We start from the raw sequence: 23,455 nt of genomic DNA on the forward strand, positions 1-23,455 counted from the left end.
GTCACAATGTAGGACTTCCAATTTTACAAGGATTAAACTTGTCTTCTGGTAAACATTAAGCTTGTCATCTCAGCAAAGGTGTGATAAAAGATACTTCAAAAATTACAATGACATAATGCATTCTGAGTATCCCTTTAGTACATTAAATTTGCATTTGTTGCATTTTTTTTGCAGGTTATTGTATTTAAACAGCAACAGTCTTCTTCAAAACTAACACAACAACAACTCCTGGCAATAACTGTCACTTGCTATTTGTTACAGAACAGAGCCAATAAAATTGAAAGTTTTAGAAGTAATATAACCTATTCACTTACATTAACTATGATGTATGAATGAATTAGCTTGCACTCATTGCCAAGAAAACTGCAAAAATTGGGTTAACATCTACAAGCAACAACACCACAAAACAATATGGAGATAAAGCAAAAAGTATGCATTAGCAATACTTGACATTCAGTTGCTAATTCAAACAAAAATTTGAAGTTGATGATTATCTTTGTTTCAGGGGCTAGGACAAATGTGGACAACAGCCTTATGTACTTAGTATATATATGAAGTCCACAATGGGGGGGGGAATAAATTTCAAGCTCCTTTTGTCAGGGGTATGAAGATTAGAACAGGGTTTATAGTATATCTAGATTAAATCTATCAAAACATTTCTATAATAGGAAAATCTACCATAAAATACAACAAACAACAGTAAACTATTAAAACTCAAATATAAGGGAAAAAGTGCAAACATGCATTTAAATGACACAGGAATGTCTTTAATATCTGTCAAAACAGTATGAGTTTGGTGATGCAAGTTGTTTAAGCGAACACAAAGGGGATCATAAACACTAGAGATGAAAAGAATTTATTGACCAACAGCTACTCAACACACCAAGCAAAAGATTGCTACGAAGTTCTTTAGAATAAAAGATGCACTCATATTGTAAGAATATGATGAAAAGAATGTGCAAATGAAATGATGTTTTACTAGGGGAGGATTCTACTCACAAAAAGAGTAAAAAAATATTTTTGTAAACACTGTGAGTCCCTGGATGCTTCATCTGAGTTGTAGCCCTCTCATGCTATAAAGTGATGAGGTTGTGTTTGCAACTGCAAGAAGAAGGATAAACATTAAAGCAATAACATATGGACCAGAATGAAGGAGAATAAAAATGTCAGACTGAAAAGATATATCCTGACAGATGAAACAATTAAAAACAGATATGCGTACATCAAAATATCAGATGATCCACCAACATATGAAAACAACTTCTAAAGACGGCAACTCACTAAATACGAGTATGATTCTTTCATGTACAGATAAGTAATACAAGATATATATTAACGCATCAAGTCTCAATTTATGATGATAAACGGAGACCTCTAACTACACAATGCATTTCTGGCAGAGCTTTAATTATAGATTTTTTCGAGTTAAAAGGCGTATGTTTTTTGTTTTGATTTAGGGAGCCAAACACTGAGGACATCGGTCTGGAGTAAAGAAAGGAAATATAGGAATAATTTAATAAAGGCATATAAAGAAAGATAGGTATAAGAAAAAGAATGCCTAACAGGATAAAAACAATGACAATACAATGTGGGAAGAGCAACAGATAGAGATTAGGATAAGCACTAGAAGACTAAGGAACATCTTCGTATCATATTATTTGAATAAAGAATAGGAACAGTAATAGGATAAATCTAATTAGAAGGCAGTGTGGGGAGGGGGAGCAACAGAAAGAGTAGACAGGCTTTCACCACCTCAATTTCTGTTCTTCTAAGCTTCCGACGAGTTAGCCTGTCACCACCTGAATTTATCAGAAATCTTTCTCTCCTCCCTTTCCCTGCATTTATTTGGCTTTCTTCATATATTAAACTACCCACATCAAAACTGAAGATCTCTCAAAATGGCCCCTCACTGAGTGTCGAAGCATGCCGCCCTGATTAAGCTGGAAGCAGAAATTACGTTGTCGAGAAATACGAAGAAATGGATGCAGAAGAACTGGGATTGAGGAGGAGAAAGTCTATTTAGGCGAAGACAGTAATGTACGAAGATGTAGAGTTTGTCCCTTTGTTTTTTCATATTTGCTCTTTTCTCTTCTTTCTGTTGCTCCCTCTTCCCATACTGACCTCTCATTATACAGTGTGTACACAAAAGAATATCCGAGTTTTAAGTTGTTAATATGGCTATGTAACTGATCTTGGCCATCTGTTTCCTAGATCAGATGAGAGAGCAACTGTGGACATTTGCATTGCACATGGCAAATTGTTGTTTCCTCACCCTGTTGCCTAACAGCACCGTATGAAGAGTTCCTGCTACAGATGGTGGCTCTCAAGTGTAAACCATTGTGTACTGCAGCTTGCGAAGTGTGATTCAGTAGTTACAGTTTAACATCAGTTTCGATGGCAGTATGGGTGTGATCCTCCATCCGACAACATTCAGCGATGGTAAAAACAGGTCCAGATGACGGGATGCCTGCGTAAAGGAAAGAACCCGGGGCAACCTTGAACATCAGGCAAGACAGTCAAATAAGTCGGGGCAATCTTCGTGCGCAGTCCTAGCAAATCTGCACGATGGGCTAGTATTGAACTAGCACTGCCGATCATGACAGCGTGAAAAGTGTTATGATAGCAAATAAAGTGCAACTGTACCATCTTCAGCTGTTACAGGCCCTAAAGCCTGTAGACCGTGAGGCACGTGCTAACTTCTGCATGGAAATGCACAAAGGGATGCAAGGTGATGAAAGTTTCCTTAACTATGTAATCTTCAGAGATGAATCAACATTTCACCTTAGGGGTAAGGTGAACACACAAAACACTCATATCTGGGCACTGGAGAATCCACACATAACAGTGGAATATGAAAAGGATTCCCCACATGTTTATGGGCCATATTTTTTCCAGGAACAAAAATATCACTGTATACCTTGACATGCTTCAGAACTGGCTCTTCCCTCAGATAAAGTATGGACTTCAAACCATTATTTGGCAGCAAGACAATGCACTGCCACATTCTTCTCACCCCGTGTGAGAATGGCTGTACAAAGTTGTTCCCCATCACTGAATCGGTCATAATGGTCTGAACAACAAGGGTTTCCTTTGGTGGTCTGCAAGGAGTCCCGACCTTTCCGCATGTGATTTTTGTTTGTGGGGGTATGTAAAGGACCACATGTTTGTACCGCTGCAACCTACCAGCCTACCCGAACTCATATGTAGAATTTCTGCAGCTGTTGCATCCATTACTCCAGACATGCTGAAGTGTAGAGAGAGCTGGACTCTTGGCTGGACATGTGTCATGTGACTAAAGGTTCTCACATTGAGCACTTGTAGTGTGCACTGTGAAAACTCTTACAGTTACTCTTTCAGCCCACATATTAATTATTATTGGATACGATACGCAAGAGAAATTACACAACTTTAAAACCCCAATATTTTTGTATTTATCCTATTACGTGTTGATATTCTTATTCCAATTTTTTCTATGCACAATTAAGTTACTTGTTTCTTGCCAGTACTTAGTTTTAATTTACAGTAATAATAACTATATTTAAATTCAATAATATACAAAATATTAGACAATATTACATAACAAGATTAAATGTTCTTATAGAATATAACAAGCTATCACTTAAGAAAGGGGGATTATAAGGTAAATTTGACTTGGGAGGCATCTTTCAGAATATTTAGAGCTCATGCAAATAGAGAGCATTGTGAACAAAATGCACAGTGGGTCTGGCATTTAGGTTTTAATTCCCCATTTAATGCTTAGCCGATCGCCAGCAAGAGATGCGTTTCCATCAAGTCAAACAGAACACTCAGCTGATATTACTCTGTGGGAACATACTCGGAATTGAAAATGCCACCAGTACAAATCAAGCTACAGGACAAATTTCTTCATATTCAAACCCGTAAAGTGGTTCTTAATGTCCACCACTTTATGAAGTAAGAAGCTGTGCTTGCTGCTCCAGTGAAACTTAAATCAAACAACTGGCAGAAGCAACTTACATATTGTTTACTTCTGTCCAGCAAATCAAGAATAAATCCAAAACTGTCCAGGCAGGTGAATCCTGATTATTTTAAACACTTCAATAGAAGGCCCGAGAGATCTTGGAAAGACACTTCACAGACCATTTTAATAGGGAAGTCATTTGCCATGTAGTAACTAATGCTCACTTATTAAGAGACATATTAAAACCACCTTTTCATTACAAATCGTGATACAATGGACCACTAAGTTAAATAGATATATTTTTTTTAAATCACATTAAAAATGTATGGAGTACATGTTTCATCCTTCTATGGGACATCTTCAGCTACACAGATTACAATACTGAGTTGCACATAATTAAAATAACATTGTCTTACAAATTGAAGTGGGGAATTTTTAAAAAAAACCTCTACAGTCTTAAAAGCATCAAGTAAATATATGCTCAACAATGCCTCAGTAAAATGTGGTACTATTACAATACACTGCCATATAATGTAAACAAACTAAAAAAATCTTTCAAGTTCAAATGATTATTAACAGTGCAGGAGTTGCATCAAGTCGCATTAAAATAGCCAATTATTGTGTGAACTTATAACGTGCAGGTGGTGGACAAGTTCAATATTTGGGATTCTGATTAGTGGGGCAATATCTCTCATAAATGCAAGTACAGTATTTACTTGCATATTAGACCCCTTTTTTCCCCCCACTTTTACAGCCAAAAAAAAGGGAATGCGGGGTCCAATATGCGATAATCTCAAATTTTGTGCAGTGAACACATGACTTCTAGGCTATAAAGAGCTATAAATTCTACATGCAAACATTCTACACCATTCTTTAACAAACTTATGAATGTATCTGAGTTATACTGGCTATTTTCGTTGGACGGCAGTATTTCTAAATGTAAAAAGTCAATAAATGGTGAATACAACTTTTAGGCCCACATATAATGTTAGTTTTAGTTACTCATATCATGTCATTCGTTTCATCTCAATTTCTCTGATGTGGAAGGGCATACGGTCATAAAAACTCACTACGAAGATTCATCTAACTTCATACTAGACCCCGTAGGGAAACAGGATAAGGGTATCGTATTATCATACTATGCAATATTGATACAAAGCAACTCAATGGTCAGTCATTTGTCTCTGTCAGTTGAGCAGTAGGCCTACCACAAAGTAAACCTGATCACTGTTTTAATTTTAATTGTCTTGCACCACTAAATTCCCTGTTACCGGCATGTCATCATTCCAACTGACATCATCTTCACTGCCATCTCGTCAGCCAAGCACTGCAATCAAGACCGAGAGCATTCGAGGTCCTGTCTTTTTGAACCTTTTAAAAATAGTTTTGTTCCCGACTACAGAGTCCAAACTGTGTGAAGCTATCCCCAAATGGTTTCTGGAGATGGTCTCTGATATTCCCAGCTGGTGTATGTGTAGCAGAAGCCACTCCTTCTGAATAAAGCCATGTTGTTGAAAGTGTGTCAAACCACCAGCTGATAACTAGCGTATGTTACGAGTTGTATTTTCAAATGTAATATGCCCATAGTGACTGGGAGCGTTCTTTTGATAACTGCGGCTGTTGAAAGCCAGACCATTATTTTTAAGTATATTTCATGCTTGTTCTCAACATTTATCACATCAGGATTTACCTACACAACTGTAAATGAGATGATAGACCACATTGTTTAGGTTAGGTATGCTATCACCCGGATAGTGCCAAAAGTTCCATGACAGAAAGAATAAAATTAAATAACAGGAAAGTGTGCCGCATTTATGGATATCTACAGGTGTGGCGGTAATGCGTTCAATATCATAATGTTTAATTTCGTATGTTCGTTGTCTCCCATTTTTTATTAACGTATACCCTAGTATGTTTTCTTTGACGTCTCCAAAAATTTTTAAAGTGGGGACATAAAAAAAATCAATATTATTATTTGTTAGGTACGTTGGCGAGTAAAACAATTGTGGCTGGATTGTTTTTATCATGTTTTAAACCTACTTTTCACCCAAAAAACCCTATACTGGCCCGATTTACAAGATATTAAACGATTACTTTGTTAATGATCACGCCTGCCTATATTAATAGGCCTAGCAACAACTGTGAATAGTTCTTAATTAAAGTAAACTAGTTTCCTTATGCTGAGGTGGTGCAGCTCTTTTTTGGACAGGCCCCCAGTGGAAGGGAGTTGCATGTACCATTTTTACAGCAAATCAACCTTCCTGCCATTCATAAATCTCTGGTAATACGGTAATGGGAAACGAACTTAGGCTCCCGAGAACAGCAGCTAATTGTGCTAACCACTACACTGGCGGACATTTCTTAACTACAAAATACAGATGTAGCGTGTTTTCATTGCGTGAGTTGTACGGACGAAACTAGTCGCAAACTTGTGTAATATCATCAGAGCTGCATAAGGCTTGTACCCGCTTCGAAGCAGAATCATTGTTCTTCTCTGATGAATTGCATTCAGGGGTCTTGTATGCAAGATTTATTTTTTCATTTTCGTCGTCCCAAAATGCCAAGGGGGTCTAATACGCAAGGGTGTCTAATACACTAGTAAATACGGTAATGGAAGTTATGGAAAAATCTTATAATAGCATGGATTGAAAAGCCCAGTTCTAAAAGGATCAAATTCTAGTAATTGTGAAACGATATTCACCAGGCTTGAAAGAGGAGTCTAAAAAAAAAAAAGAGGAAAGAATGCATTGAAACAAGAGCCGCAAAGGAAGATTAAATGATGCAGAAATGAAATACTTACTCCCCGCTGGCCCTGCTGGATGCACTGAGACCTGCTGTCGTGTTTGTGATGGACTGATCGCTGTGTAACCGTAAAAGCTGGGAAGCAGCCTTGTTGAGGAGAGGCGGAGGGCGAATAAAGGGAGGGAATGGTATACGTGGCGCAAGAGCAGAGCTAGGAGAAGTTTACATGGTAATATATGCATTAGAATTAGTCATCAAAAAGGATGTTTTGTTATTCCAAAATTTCATTCAGATTTTTTATTCAGTCAAAATTTTGATCAAGTAATGAAAGTAATTGAAGTTCTGTAAAAATCTCATAATGGCATGGATTGAAAAGCCCAGTCTTAAAAGGATCAAACACTAGTAATTGTGAAACGATATTCTCCAGGCTTGAATGAGGAGTCTAAAAGAGAAGAGGAGGAAAGAATACATTGAAACAGGAGCCGCAAAGAAAGACAGATTAAATTACGTCATACAGAAATGAAATAATTACTCCCCACTGGCCCCGGACACCTTTGTTTTCAATGCAAAGATTGCTGAGATCGTGGCATAAGGAAGGAAAAGAATGGTTAAAATCTGGCACGAATGCACTCATGGCAGAAAATCTATTGTATTCCTTGGCATTACCTTCTTCTCGCATAGAGGAAACACATGATGCCGGATAATTATTCGTCTGATGCTTGGTTACAAAAATCATTCTAGGTACCTAATGTGCATGATGCCATCAGAGAACACCATCTGTAAGTTACTGTACTCGCAGACAGGTAGCAGCAGCATTCGAAGTTGAGTTGCAACTGTTCGTTTCCGGCAGTGCACACGTGTTCTCAAGTCTGCTTGCACTAGGAATATAATCCCTTCGTGTACGCATCAGTACTGGTTTCAAAAAGTAAAAATACTCGGATATGCAGTATTGAATGCTTTATACAACAGTATGAAAATACTAATATCATAATAATTTGTAGCAGTACTAGAAACCGTAACACATGTGGCATCATATGATGCCAGTACGCAGAAAGTTACACATAACCTCTACGTCTTGGTCAGTTATGGTAGCACAAAAACCATTTGATTTAGGTCAAAATTGGAGTTTATATTATTGTTAATTTACAAAGTATAATGTAAGTGGTCTAGAAATATTTCTTACTATGCCAATGTTGCTTTCAAAATAATTTTAGGTGCCGTTCCTCCTAGCAGCAGCCTATAATAAGACTATGCCGCCTATAACGTGAAGATTGTTAGAAATTACTAATGAGCCCATTATTTCATAATAGATTCCTAATGGCTGCTTTCTGGATTCAGATGAAATCAAGGAACACTTGTTGGAAGATTCTCTGCCCCTAGATTCTGATGCTAGCTTTTCGAGTAGTGATGACAGTGATAAATGTGAAGTCATTCAAAGAAGAATTCGTGATCGCATATTTCTACATAGTGATACCGATGATAATGTTCCACAGCTACAAAATGTCCAAAATTCTACACGATTGCTTCCATTCCCTGATAGTGGAACACGTAACCTTGAATGTGGAACTAGTCATCACTAGCTTCCGAACCTAGTAGTTCTAAAACTATCACCCAAGGAAACAGGGTCAATCCATTATCCGCCACTGATAAGGTAAAGCAAAGACCCAAACTATAGTTCTCAAAGAAGGACAATGACTACACCAACCGAATCCCTCAGTTCCTTGATATCTACAGTATACACATAGATAGAAATGATCCGTACGATTTTTTCATTCATCTGCTATAGTGTACGAGACTCACCATTATGCCTTTCAGAATGGGAAAATGTTGTTCAGGGTTTCAGAAAATAACCTAAAAATCTTCCTGGGAATGAATATTATTATGACCTACATTGTAAATATCCACAATCAAGAACTATTGGTCATCAGTGAAAGGTCTTCAAATGGATCTAATTGCAGACAGCATGTAAGTCAATAGATTTGAGGAAATATAACGTTACATTCACTTTGTGAATAATGACAATAAAGATGATCAGATGCCTGATAAATTCTGGAAAGTACGTCCAATTGTTTCCACCTTGCACCAAACCTTCCATGAAGGTGTTAATTCTAAAGAACATCAGAGTGTGGATGAAATGTTGGTACCTTTCAAAGGCAGGAGTCATTTGAAACAATATTTGAAAGGCAAGCCAAAATAGTGGGTCTTTAAAATTTGGGTAAGAGCTAATGTGGATGGTTATGTTCACTGTTTTGAACTTTATGAATGAGCCAAGCAACAAGATAGGAGTACACTAGGACCTATTTGTGACACTCTTGTTATGCTCTGCCATGGAATTGAAAGGAAGAATCACAAATTATTCATGGACAATTTATTCACATCGGTCCCTTTGCTGGAGCACTTGAAATTGCAAGAGATTTATGTTGTAGGAACTGTGCATTTGAATAGAATTCCCAACATTCAGACAAAACTTGTGGATGGGAAGCAGCTTCCACGAGGACATTGCTGAATTGCAACACCCTGTGACAACATGACTGTTGTACGCTGGAAGGACACGAGAGAGGTGCACTTACTTTCAACATATGCTGGTGCACAACCAGAGGATGAAGTGGAAAGATGGGACAGGAAGAAGAAAAGAACTGTATCCATTGCAAGACCTTTTGCTGTTGGAGAGTACAATAAAATCATGGCTGGTGGAGACTTGGACAGAATGATTGCCACTATCCTCATGAGTTTAAAAACAAAAAACATCTGAGACTGCTTTTTCACCTCCTAAATATGGCTATTGTGAATGCATGCCTGTGTTACAGGGAAAAAGTTGAAAAGATCCCAAGGCTACTGTTGCTACATCTCTTATTCTGATAGGGACCACTCCTCAAAGCTGAAAAAGAGGTCGCCCTTCAACTGAGGGGGAAGATGAACAAGTTGCCAAGAAGAGGCAAACAGTGAAAATTGCTGACGGACAGGTACGGTATGATGGCAGAGGACACTATCCTAAGAAAGTAACAGCAAAACAAGCACCAAGATGTCATGATGAATTCTGCAAGAAACGTACCAGATACATCTGTAAGAAATGTGAGGAACCAGTGTGCCCAGAATGTATGGAAAGCTTTCATTATCAATGAAAAACATTGTTTGCTGACCTTGGATTTTAAATACTGAGAAATCCTAGTGTAGTAATGTGATAAGTGAAGTGTATTAAGTAAATATCTTACATATAAATATCATACCTATTTAATTTCTTTAAAAGTTCAATAATTTTGTATAAGTGATACCTTCATTGTTAACTCAGATATTGGTTATCAGATGCATAATGGCATCAAATGATGGCAGGATCCACAGGTCCTTATGTGGGCCTTTATAATGAAAACGTTATTATCTTGTAATTAGATAGGGCTCTCAGAGCAAGATTTCACAATTTTTAAAAATTTTTTTTTTTATTGAATGAATGTTAATTTGCGCAAGAAGAGGTGAAGGTGTTCTTGGTATATGACAGTAAAACTTCTACCAGTAAGGCTTACATAGCTAGCTTCAGACTGAGAATATTTCAGTTTATAAACTCCGGAATTCCAGAATTTATTAGTAATATTAATGCTGTGTTGTGAAATAAAGAAAACTAGGTATTATATGTCCTAAAGACTATGTTGAAATTTAGTTTATTTGAAAATATTAGTACTAGTAATTTGATAAATATTGTTGTTGTATATGAAAGTAAGATATTCTTCCATTTCATTTTTACAGATGACCTGACCATACCAGCTAGAATCAATGTGGATGCGGTTGTGGATGTGTATAGAGCCACTGCTGGTTTCATGACCATTGTGGAGGCTGAGTATAAGATCATTCAAATGAAGTGATTACCGATTGCCAAGACCCTAACTAACACGTTTCATCAGCTTCTTAATCAACTGTCAAACTTGAATGATAAGAATATTGCTGTCCACTCGGACTTTGTGAATCTGTTATATGCATCACCCACTGCAACCAGACAATACAAGAACAGTGCAGAACATGCCAGAGGCCCTGTGGATGATATACAAGGGATTCAACAACAACTTAGAATGCAGGTAATGGGAGAAGCTAGAAGACCTACTGCTGGAGTATCAGGATGTCTTCTCCCCGGCAAGACGAAACTTGTCCAATATCGGATTAATGTGGGTGACAGTGCGCTGTTCAAGGCTCCGTTGTGACCAGTTCTGTTCATGAAGCAAGATGAATTGGACCAGATGATCGAAGAAATGAAGGTGCAACAACCCTTAGTAAGTGCTGACATGTTCGGAACTACTTTCTCCTAATTATCAAAGTTCTGTATTGTGTTTGTGCACACATCTCGGATACATAAGACTTAGCCATGAAAGATGTTTGGCAAATGTAACCATATGTAAGAAAATGTTTATTATTTTATTAGTGTGACAATTGGATGCCGTTATGCATCAGTAGACTAAGCGCCATTTGACGAAAATTGAGATTTTAGCCCCATTTTGTAGAGGAAGGCTTGAACTGTTTATAAAAAAATTCCCCAATGCATTACAAGAGGCCGTTAGTTGTTAGTAAACAGAAAACCTAAGCGACAAAGCGGGAATCAGTAGAAATGTAAATTGCATCAGTAGACTATGCGATGTTCCTGTCTGCATCATTAGACCAAGCGCCACATTCGTCACATGACGCGCGGATGACAGCGAGGGAGCCCGCGTTTTCGATAGTGCTGACATTTTTACGTGGTGATACATTCAGTGGTTTATCAAGTGACGAACTTCAGCGATGTATCAAGTACTTCCAAAAGTAAGGAGAAGGACAATGCTATTAATGCAGCTTGCTAAGAAGGTTGCGTCTGAAAATCATTCTCTAGAATTTGATGGTGAATCTCAGGAAGTAAATCTAAATAAGTCAAGACAGGGACGACCACGGGAAAGTAGAGTTCCCTTTCACCAGGCATTAATACCTCTGTGGCCAATAGGGGAAAACCTATCTCTGAAGCCAAACTAAGATACTTTTGTTTGCTGATGCACCTAATACCTGCAGACGCCAAACAATTTTACCAGAATCTTCAAGCAAATTCTGACATCGTGGATGACGTACATGGATTTAATGGAGATCCTGATTTCAGGTTTGAATGAACTGAGTGCAACAATCTTATTACCTGTCCAGTGATTTGTGTGTATTTATGGGAGAAAATATCTGGAATCACATTTTCTGTCTCAAGCAGAACAAAACTTACCCACAGGCTTAAAAGTATCACGTCAATACTGTAGGCCTACTCTCAGAATATAATAGGCATATCGTTAAGGAAAATCCATTCAAAAATTGTACAGACTACAATGGCTCATGTCTTACCAATGTATTTGACTCAGATAAGTTGAAATTCCTCAAATCATTAAGTCGTTATAGCAACGACTTTAGAGAATAGCTTCCCATCTAGAATTTCTCCATCTAAAACTTGAATAATGTACCGGAGTTGTGGCCCAGCTCGCAGTGCATCAAGCACTTAGCGGACCTTTCCAGACAGTAGGAGATTCAGGTTTTAATCATGGCTGCCGCCACGTCATGTTTTTTGAAGTTTTACTCTGTAGATACTCAACAGTAAGGGGTTAACGGTGTAGCATCGTGATGCATTATTCATACTTGAGAAAAACCTTAAATTGCATCAGTAGACTAAGCGCCATTTCTTCAAGAAAATCTATGCAGTGCGAGTATAACAATGTTGAAATTTGGCGAGAAGGTACAATCTATTATACTACAACACCAGTAATACCATATTTAGCAAAATTATGTTCGCTCTAATTTACACATAGAACCAAATTTAAACGCGATTATCTCGCAACCAAGTTTTGGCGCTTGGTCTACTGATGCATAACGGCATCCAATTGAGAATGCATGCTTACATTTTAAAAATGATCAAAAATTCTTCAAAATGTTATATATTGACAAAGTCTTCTTGAAAGATGAAATAATGACCAATCAATTTGCAAAAAAAAAAAAAAAAAAAAAAAAAAGTTATCCCGTGGGGGTTTTCTTACCAGGTCCCCTAATGGGCGCATCCCAGATAGCGGATAGGGGGACCCTCCAGCCTCTCATGGATCAAAAACAGGTATTGCCAGAAAACGTCTTGAGGCACTGTGATTGTTACTAGCCCAAGTCAAGGCTTGGAAATGGAGGACCCGTCCACACATGCTAGAGACGCATCCATGATTCCTCCACATGGCTGATACGTTGGTTCAGGTGAAGTGGGGCTGGTGATTGGGGTGAAGGCTCACTGTGGGGTGCTGGAACCAACACATCACCTTGCTCGACGTAGCCTTGACGAGCCGCGGGTTGGGAAAGAGGAGATCCCAACCTAGGGAGAAAGTCATGGCTGTGAACTCAGTCATGATAATGCGAAGTTAGTAGGCCTACTGAAGAGGGAAAAAACCTAGCTAGGTTTGGGCCAGGGGCAGACCGCTGGATGGACGACTGAGGGGCGTGGTCTCTGCTACTGAGAGCCTGAGTTGCGGAAGGACAATGTCGGCTGTATGCCTCACCAGGGATAGTGAGAACGACACTCAAGACCCTAGAAGGGGCAAAAACCCTATGATTGATTGAAATATGGTTGAATATAAAGAAACAATTTCAAAAATTTTGATATCAAGGGAAGCCAAGGAAGCTCCAGTAGAGCAGATCCGGAAGCAAGCCAAGATAAAAAAAAAAATGGAGACAGAAGTCCCAACTGGACAGGCTGTTGCTGACTCAAAACAAGAAATGGTAACAGAAGCCAACAGACTATGTGGGATTGAGATCTACAGAGACCCAAAAAAGAACTAACTGGGACAGATACAGAGAAGTTCTAGGGAAGGCTGTACAAAAAATTCCAACTAACGTGAGAGGACAGAAAGAATTGGATGAGGCAGTGGAACTATTAGAAGAGGCCATAACAGACTCAATCCATGACAACTGCCCTCTAAAGAATTTGAAGAGCTCAGAAAGAGAAACCTTAAGGCTAAGCTCAGACTTGGGCAGATCAAGTTTCAAGTCATCAGAGGAAAAACAAAACCCAATGTTGATAAAGATGGAGCTGAAGGTCCTTCAGACCAATCTTCAGCATAAAAAAGCAGCTGTAGCCAATTTTGCCAGGAAGTTCAAGTCCAAGGCTATTGATGTGGCCCTTGTTCAAGAGCCATGGGTAGCCGAAGGCAGAGTAGCAGGATTGGCAGAATCTGGAGGTAAGCTGATGTACGATATAACATCGGAAATACCCAGAACATGTCTTCTTGTGAACAGGAAATTAAAATGTCTTATGTTGCAGGAACACTGTTCACGGGACTTAACCATGGACAAGATTAAACTTGGAAACTGGGAGGGACCCAGAGAAATAACAATAGGCTCTGCATACCTCCCATATGACTCAACTAATCTGCCCACATCAGAAGTTCAGAACCTAATTTGCAATGTAAAGAGGAAAGGTGAACATCTAGTCCTTGGAGCAGATGCAAATTCACACCACACGGCATGGGGCAGCACGAACTGCAATGCAAGAGGCGAGTCTTTACTAAGAGTTTATTATTGGAACTGAGTTGACGATACTAAACCTGGGAAACAAGCCTACATTTATAACTAAAAATCGTAGGGAGGTAATAGACATTACACTAAGCACTACGCATATTGCAAACTTTATTAAAGACTGGAAGGTGCTGGAGGAACCACCATTGACAGAATACCAGCACATCCAATTTGCAATAGATGCGAGACTATGTGGGATTGAGATCTACAGAGACCCAAAAAAGAACTAACTGGGACAGATACAGAGAAGTTCTAGGGAAGGCTGTACAAAAAATTCCAACTAACATGAGAGGACAGAAAGAATTGGATGAGGCAGTGGAACTATTAGAAGAGGCCATAACAGACTCAATCCATGACAACTGCCCTCTAAAAAAACCACCATAAAAGTAAGGAGGTGAAACAACAAACTAGCCAAAATAAAAAAAAAGAGGTTAGGATGGTATATAGAATATCATCTAGAAATGGTATGTGGGACGTTTTTCATAGGAAACTCACCGAGTATAATCTAGAGATACGGAAAGCAAAAAGAAAATCTTGGAGACTGTTCTGTGAGAAAGTGGACTCACACTGAAACAGCAAGGCTCCAGAAGGTTCTTAAAGCAAACCATATAAATCAAGTGGGGACACTGGAGAAACCAGATGGGTCATTTACTCAGGCGGGGAGGGACACGCTGGAGATACTAATGGCGTGTCACTTTCCTGAGGCTGAGGAGATGATGGAAGAAGAAATGGGTGGAGCAGAGACCAGAGCTCGAAGAGCAGACTGGAACTGTGCCAACAGAATAATAAAACATAACCAAGTAAAATGGACAATCGACACGTTTCATCTTATAAAGGCTCCGGGGCTAGATGAGATACTTCCGATACTCCTACAGGAAGGACAGGAGGTACTCGTCAATGCCCTGACGGACCTTTTCAGAGCTAGTCTAGCTTTAGGGTACGTGCCGAAATCATGGTCTGAAGCTAAAGCAGTATTCATACCTAAGCCTGGAAGGGCAAATTATGCCCAAGCCAAAGCATACAGACCATTATGTTTAAGCTCTTTCATGCTGAAAGCAATGGAGAAAATTCTGGAAAAATATATCAGAAGAACAGTGCAACTGAACTCAATGTTACATGAAAATCAGTTTGAATAAAGACCTGGCAGATCCACTGAAGTAGCACTCCACTAGTTGGTTTGTAAACTAGAGGAAAGCATAGAATATAAAGAAATTGCACTAGCGGCATTTCTAGATATAGAAGGAGCCTTCAGCAAAACAACCAATCGCTCTATGATCAAAGCATTGGAAAAGAGCAAGGCGAGTAAAACCGTCGTCAAAAGGATTAAATCCATGTTAGAAGGAAGGAAGATAAAAGCAACCCTGTTTGAAGAAACGCTGACGGCTAGGACCACCTGAGGCTGTGCTCAGGGAGTAGTTCTTTCTCCTCTGCTGTGGAACCTCGTGGTGAACAAAATCATAGCTATACTCAACGAGCAAGGTTTTTATACACAAGGATACACAGATGACCTAGTGATTGTGGTACGAAGTAAGGTGTTAAGTGTTATCCAGGACCTCATGCAAAGATCACTAACCTTGTGGAGAACTGGTGTCGGGAATAACAACTATCAGTCAACCCGAACAAGATAACTCTGGTCCCTTTTACAAGGAGGAGAAAATTAGAGGGAAAGAGATCACTGAAGCTCTTTGGGTAAGATATATATATATATCTCGAAGAACAGGCACTGTACCTAGGTGTAGTGTTAGATAAAATCTAACCTGGAATCCACATATAGAAGGGAACATAACCCGGGCCAAGAACTTGCTGTATGCATGTAAAAGAGCCGTTGGGAAGACATCGGGCCTAAGACTATCAATGGTATTGTGGATATATACAATGATCATTATACCGTTGATGGCCTATGCTGCAATCATCTGGTGGCAGAAAGTAAGACAAGGGAAAGTCAGTAGTAGATCGGATAACCTACAGAGAATGGCATGCATAGCCATAACTGGGGCTACGAGAACTACGCCGACAGAAGCCTTGAATACTTTACTAGACCTCCCCCATCACTATGCAATTTCATGAAAGGAGAGCTCGAATGAGTTCATATAGATTGGCACAATCAGAGTGCTGGAATGCACAAAGACCCAATCTAGGACACTGTAAAATTAACAGAATAATAACAGAGGAAGTTCTACACATGCCTTCTGATCATATGATACCAAAGTACAACTCTGAAAAACTGTCTGAGATCCAGATAATAAAAAAAAGAAGACTGGGATATCAACAAATGGAATACTGAAAAAGAAGATATAGTGTGGTGGACTGATGGCTCAAAGACTGGGGATGGCACAGGAGGAGGGATCAACGGAGGAAGACCTGAGAGATCAATCCAGATGAGCCTGGCCAAACACACTACAGCCTTTCAAGCAGAAGTGATAGCTATCACAACATGTCTTGAAGAAAATCTGAAAATGAACTATAGGAATAAGAACATTTTCATTTTTACGGACAGCCAAGCGGCCATTAAGGCACTAGAGGCAGTCCGGATAATATCCAAAATTGTCTGGTATTGCCATTCACTTCTCCTGAAGCTCTCAAAGTACAACATTGTCAAAATATGGGTACCAGGGCATGCAGGTATAGAAGGAAATGAAAAGGCAGATAAATTGGCCAGGAAAGGGGCAGAAACACATTTTGTAGGCCCAGAACCTGTATGCAGGATTTCCTATGGACAAGCTCAACACTACATAGGAAAATGGGTACAAAAGAAACTGAAAAAATACTCCAGGATGCAGGCTTGCAAAGGAACGGATAAAAAGACCAAACACGAAGCATACTAAAGAACTGTTGAAACTCAGCAGAGAAAATATAAGACGTGTAGTAGGACTGTTGACAGGACACTACCATCTGAAAAAACACCTACACAGAATTGAAGTAATAAGAGACAATATATGTAGGAAATGGAATGAAGCAGAGGAATCAGCTGAACACATACTTTTCGAATGTGAGGCGCTAGGTAGAATCAGACTCTCCACTCTAGGACTACCAGGTGAAGAGAGAGAAAAATCCAAGACGACCCAATAAGAACAACCTGCAGCTTTGTGAAGGGAGCAGGCACATCTAGGTGGGAATGAAAGAAAAACATGGTAGCAAAAGATCTTAGTGTCGACACTAATTAGGAACTAATATTTAGAGGCCCCATGAAGAAGAAGAAGAAGAAGAAGAAGCAGTATTATCCTTTGTTATATCGCAAAATAAATTTCTACACTACTGAGCAATGTTCTAAATGCAAAGGGAAAAAAGATGACATTTCAACAACACAAGTTTCTTGGTCCTGGTTGACGAGACGAGGAACCCACCTGACAGACAATTTTCTGAAATGGAGTTAATCTCGGATGATGGTTTGAACACTTCTGTAACTTATTCCTATGGCTAAAAAAATTGCAAAATATTTATTTGCCGATCTTCACCAATAATGTCACGAATGGCAACATTGTTGTCAGCAGTGATGCTTGTCCACGGTGTCCTTTCATGAGGTTCATTTTCCACAGCTTCTCTTCCTGCCAGAAATTTTTTAGCTCACTCATACGCTGGAGTCTGCAAAAGTGTTTCTTCCCCAAACTGTGTGCAGAGCAATCTCAAAATATCGGAAGGTTTGATGCCCTCTTTTGCGAGAAATCACAGAAAATCATTTTCAGGGTTGCCGACAGTGTGGCTCGAACCCATATCTCCCGAATGCAACCTCATAGTACAGCGACTCCAACTGCACGGCTAACTTCCTCGATAAATTCATTAATACCTATATCTGTTGTCATAGCCGACACGATAAAACAGTGGAAGTCATAAATGACTGGAAATGGTATTCTCTTTAACTTTTGTCACGTAGTATTCATTAATAGGATCAGAGAGAGGGACAGGGAAAAAACATTTACTTACAAATTAGCATATGCTTGCGGCTTCGCCCACATATATTAATTCAACCGCATTAGACGTTTCTAAACCATAAAAGTTGCTTGCTGACAACGCTGACAGCTTCATTTCTTGGAGCAAAAATCGCTCTTTGACATAGCCATGGTGATCAGTGAAATGCAGTGCCCACGTATGTTAAAAATTTCAGATCTCTACGTCCAGTAGATTTGGCTGGGCATCGCAAACTTATACACAAACAATTCTGGATATCACGGACTGAATGAAAATAGCTTCCTAAGCCATGGACTTAAAATGGCATCTTGACTGTTATATGTATTACTATTCCTCTTTTTACAAAATTGGCTTTACGTTGCACCAACACAGATAAGTCTTATAGCGATGATGGGACAGAAAAGGCTAGGAGTTCGAAGGAAGCGGTTGTGGCCTTAAGATACAACCCCAGCATTTGCCTGGTTTGAAAATGGCAAACCACGGAAAACAATCTTCAGGGCTGCCGACAGTGGAGTTCGAACCCACTATGTCCCGAATGCAAGCTCACAGCTGAGCGTCCCCAACTGCACAGCCAGCACTCTCGGTTTACTATTCCTTGTTTATCTATCTTATGTATTATATGTCCCTCTGTATAAGATAATAAAATATAAGATTGAGTTAAAGAAAATGCAATTCCGTTTTATTGCTGGTATAGTAAAATCCTCGTATTCCCTAACATTTTAGTGAATGAAATGAATATTGGATAAATACGAAATAAGTAAATTATTAAAGCGATTAAAGGTAGGCTAATATAAATAATGAAAACAGGCCTTTACTTGTATAAATATTCATCAAACAACATGCCTATGTTAAAAATTTCAGATCTCTGCCTACTGTAGATTTTTCTGGGCATCACGCACATATACACAAACACTTCCGGATATTACGGACTGAATGTGGCTCTTTGTGTCTGGAGACCATCCAAAAATGGCTTCTTACACCAAGGACTTAAAATGGCTCCTTGACTTGTATTACCTATCTTATGTACAGTACGTTGCCTAGCGACAGTGAATCTATACATTTTCCATCTACCTATGTTCAAAATTTGACCTCCTTCCATCTACCTACGTACAAAATTTCAGATCTCTGCGTGCCATAGATTTGGCTGAGCACCGCTCACACAGACAGACAGACAGACAGACAGACAGACAGACAGACAGACAGACAGACAGACAGACAGACAGACAGACAGACAGACAGACAGACAGACAGACAGACAGACACTCACTATGCTTTATTATTATTATAGATGTACTGCTAGATTTTCATCTAGTTGCCACAAGACAGTGTGTAGTAAAATCAATCAATATTGACTATCTGTTGTGAACACGTTAGCATTTATATTTAACAAGGCCTACTAGTTCAGCAAAAGATAAAGAAATCCAAGAATATATTAGAGGTACAAGATTTGATCCTGATGATGATGCTTGTTGTTTTAAGGGGCCTAACATCGAAGGTCATCGGCCCATGGTACAAGATTTAATATAGTATGCAAAGGTGACAAGAATCTAATTCTGATGGGAGACTGGAATGGTGTCGTAGGCCAACGAAGGGAAGGTAATGCACTAGGAGAATTCAGATTGGGACAAAGGAATGAAAGAAGTTGAATTCTGCACTGATCATAATTTAGTCCTTGCTAGTACTTGGTTCAAACACCACAAATGACGGTTGTATACATAGACGAGATCTGGAGACATTGGAAGGTATCAAAATAGACTTCCTCATGATTAGGCAGAGATTAAAAAAAACTACGTGTTGAATTGAAAGACTTTCCCTGAAGAAGACGTGGACTCTGGCCACAATTCGTTGGTCACAAAATGCCACCTGAAGTTGAAGAAAGGAAGGAATGCAAGGAGATGGGATCTAGAAATGTTGAATGAAAAAGATTTGAGGGATTGTTTGAAGAAACATCTTGCCCAAAGTCTAAATGAAAAGGCTGAAGGAAACACAATATATGAAGAATGGAGAGTTGTAAAGAATAAGATCAGTACAGCTGCTAAAGATAGCTTAGGAAGAAAGGAAAGATCAAGTAAGAATCAATGGAGATACTAGACCTGATTGACGAAAAGCAAAAGTACAAGAATGCAAAAAAACATGAGGAACGCAGAGAAGAATACAGGTGATTACAGAATGAAGTAGGTAGAAAGTGCAGGACAGCTGAGGAAGAATGACTGAACGAGAAGTGCAAGCTTGTTGAAAGTTGTATGGTCGTAGAAAAGGTAGATACTGCATACAGGAAAATCAAGGAAACTGTTGTAGAAAGGAAAACTGATGATGATGATGATGATGATGATGAGGTGCCATCAAGTCAACGTTGACTTGAGGATGGACTGCCTGCAGAGGTTTCTGTCTTCAACCATATACTTCAGGTCCTTCAGTGACATGTTCATTTTGGATTTGATGGAGTCGATTCATATCAGTGTATGAATATTAAGAACTCAGATGGAAAACCTGGAAATCCACTTCTAGGGAAAGAAGACAAGGCAGAAGGATGGCAGGAACACATCCAACATTGTTGTATCAAGGGGAAGAAGTCTACGATAAAGTTCTGGAAAAAGAAGAGTATAATAATAATGTTATTTGTTTTTACGTCCCACTAACATTTCATATTTTTGAGAGACTCTGAGGTGCCAGAATTTTGTCCCGCAGGAGTTCCTTTATGTGCCAGTAAGGAACACCTGTGGGACAAAACCTACCAACATGAGGCTGGAAAAAAAATCATTTCCGTACAGGCCATGAAGGCCCTTGGAGGGGTGGAAGGTAAAGGCTTCCACTATCCATAACCTTGGCACTTGATGGGGTAAAGTGGTTAGCTCTATGCCCAGCCGCATTTGCCCCCAGGAATTAACCTGGTACTCATTTTTTGTGTAGGCTGAGTGAACCTAAGGGCCATGTGCACATCTGGAAGTGGAAATATTGTTTCTTAAGTTTTATGACTTCCCGATGGGGATTCAAACTCACGTCCTTCCGGGCGAACCGAGTACGCCTTTACCACCTCGGCCAAGCAGCCACTCTGATGTATCTGAGGACCTTCAAATACCACCAAACTGACTCAGGACCAAACCTGCCAAGATAGCCTCAGAAGGCCAGCACTCTACCACCCAAACTACTCAGCCTGGCAACAAGAAGACGCTGTTGATGCTGATGAAATGGGAGACCCAATTATGAGGTCAGAATTTGACAGACTTTGGGAGACTTAAACAGTAACAAGGCTCCTGGAATTGATGATATCACCTCACAATTACAGACTGCCTAAGAAGAAACCAGCATGGCAAGGTTATTCCATTTAGTTTCTACAGTAAGATAATAAAACTGGGTTAGTGCCATCTGATTTTAGGCAGAATGTTGTTATCCCTATTCCCAAGAAAGCACGTGCTAACAAGTGTGAAAACTACTGCACCATCAGATTAGTATCTCTCACATGAAGAATTTTAAGAGGTATTATTTACAGAAGAATGGGAAGACAAGTTGAAACTGAGTTGGGAAAAGATCAGTTTGGCTTCAGAAGGAATGCAGGGAGATGTGAAGCAATCCTGACAAGCTCATGTACATTGCATTCGTAGATCTAGAAAAGGCATTCGATAATGCTGATTGCACCAAGCTATTTGAGATTATGAAGGTGATTGCCATCAGATACCGAGAAAGAAGAATTATTATCTGCAGTCTGTACAAAAATCAGCCTTCAGTTATAGGAATCGAGGGCTTTGAAAAAAGGAAGCAGCCAATCCATTAAAGAGTGAGGCACAGCTGCAGTTTGTACCTTCTCTTTTGCAGTGTTTATATAGCACAGGTAGTAACGAAAATCTAAGAGGAATTTGGAAAGGGAATCACAATCCAAGGAGGGAATATCAAAACCCTAAGATTTGCTGTGTTATGTTACCTGAATGGTAATATCAGGAGATATTGCTGAATAGTATGAACAGAGTCTTGGGGAAGGAGTACAAGATGAAAAATAAATCCAAAACAAAAGTAATGGACTGTGTCAAACTAAGTCAGGTGATGCAGGAAATCTTAGATTATGAAATGAAGTCTTAACACATTGGCTGCCAGAGCACCGCTGAGTGAGTGTCTCATGAGGCCACGGTGGTACAAAGTACCGCTGACAGGTGTTGCATTATGACTTTCCCTGCTGGGCCGGCAGACCGCTGAGCCGTTGAAATCGCTATGCTAGCATACCGCTATGGCCTCGGAGCAAATCCTGGCATGTTTGCTTTCCAAAATATAGTCTATTTTTTATTAATCCAACCTCCTTTTATTGGCAATATGTGAGTATTGTCCAATCAGTTTAGCCATGCGCTTAGGTGTACCGGGTTAGCTAACTCGCAAGCTCAAGGTTTTAGAGATTGTGGGTTTGAATCCTACTGTCGGGAAACCTGGTTATGGTTTTCTGTGATTTCCCATTTTCACCCCAAGCTTATGCTTACTTGATCAATAGGCCACACTGATACCTTCCAAATTGTTGCACCCATACCTGAGCCGATTTCTACGCTTATCGCAATAAATATAGCGTAAATATGAGCGTATTTGCATTTTCTAAATTGACAACATTCATTGACAAAATAACAACATTTTACATTACCACTGAGCACTTGGCAAGGAGTAAATACAAAATAAATATATTTCAAATTTAATTTGGTGAAGAGTTCTTTGTGTTGCAAAACGTAATAGTTCAGTTTGACATGGACACTACTTACCAGAATTCTCATACCGAAAGGCTAGCGTCATTATCTTCTGAGTTTGAGAAGAAACCGGTTTCATTTTTATAACTAACCTCTCCGTTCACTGGTGAAATAACCTAGAAATATCTTGCAAGTATTTCACACACCCTACTGTAAAACAATGAGTGCCCTGCGATTGTAGTCCTAAGAGCTAGTAAACAAATCGTGGCACGCTCTTATCTTCAATGTGTATTATCAAGCAATGCAAGCTTCTAGTACTGCTAGACTGTACTGCTCTGGCCGTCTAGGCAAAACCATGCAGTGAACTTTTCTGTGGGGCCACGGCGGTACCTTGGGGTGCTGGGAATTTTTATTGTATTTCGTATGTACATTTAACACTTAAGTGAAATATCACTTCGAATTTTGTTTTACTGCTTATTTACTACAAGCATAGAAGAAAAAATGCTTTGGCCACCAGGACATTTGTTGCTATGTGTCCTGGCAGTCAACATGTTAAAGGAAGTAGATGAATATTGTTACTCGGATAGTAAAATAACTGACAATGGCAGAAGTAAGGAGGACATAAAATGCAGATTAGCACAAGCAAGGAAGGCCTTTCTTAAGAAAAGAAATTTGCTCA

At 39.3% G+C, this 23,455-nt stretch overlaps 1 protein-coding gene across 2 annotated transcripts in view; it reads right to left on the minus strand.

Annotated features, from left to right (window-relative positions):
- The window catches only part of Ack (activated Cdc42 kinase), a 366,870-nt gene that overhangs the window by 43,461 nt on the left and 299,954 nt on the right, over positions 1–23,455 (minus strand). The window lies entirely within an intron of this gene.

This window comes from Anabrus simplex, chromosome 2 (genome assembly GCF_040414725.1).
Source record: "Anabrus simplex isolate iqAnaSimp1 chromosome 2, ASM4041472v1, whole genome shotgun sequence".
Taxonomy (NCBI): domain Eukaryota; kingdom Metazoa; phylum Arthropoda; class Insecta; order Orthoptera; family Tettigoniidae; genus Anabrus; species Anabrus simplex.